This window comes from Ailuropoda melanoleuca, chromosome 12 (assembly GCF_002007445.2).
Source record: "Ailuropoda melanoleuca isolate Jingjing chromosome 12, ASM200744v2, whole genome shotgun sequence".
Lineage (NCBI taxonomy): Eukaryota > Metazoa > Chordata > Mammalia > Carnivora > Ursidae > Ailuropoda > Ailuropoda melanoleuca.
Genome location: NC_048229.1, coordinates 81,490,990 through 81,491,270, shown reverse-complemented (window position 1 = coordinate 81,491,270; position 281 = coordinate 81,490,990). Strand labels below are relative to the sequence as shown.

General features: G+C 73.3%; 1 protein-coding gene across 1 annotated transcript in view; it reads right to left on the bottom strand.

Annotated features, from left to right (window-relative positions):
• ZNF276 (zinc finger protein 276) overlaps nucleotides 1-281 on the bottom strand; it is a 21,046-nt gene extending 20,765 nt beyond the window's left edge. The window contains exon 1 of the mRNA XM_011234279.3: nucleotides 193-281. The gene's annotated coding sequence lies outside the window, so the exon portion shown is untranslated. The remainder of the gene's footprint in view (nucleotides 1-192) is intronic.

The following is a 281-nucleotide window of genomic DNA, read 5'->3' as shown; positions in this document are numbered from 1 at the left end:
CGCCGCCGCTGGGCCCCGTTCAGCTCCCTGAAAGTGGGGCGGGGCGGAGCAAGGAGGGGCGGGCGGGGCGATGACGTAGGGGCGGGCCGGCGAAGGGAAAGGTCGGGAGAGGGGGCAGGGGCGGCACGGCCAACGGCCCAGGCGCTTGGCATGTCACAGACGTCGAGGGCGGGTGCCGACTGGTACACTTACGCGCTCGCAGCTACTGCGTGAAGCTACGTGACAGCACCGCCGCCCCTCCAGCCTCGGGAGCTCAGCGCAAAGAGCGGCGGGGCCGGGGC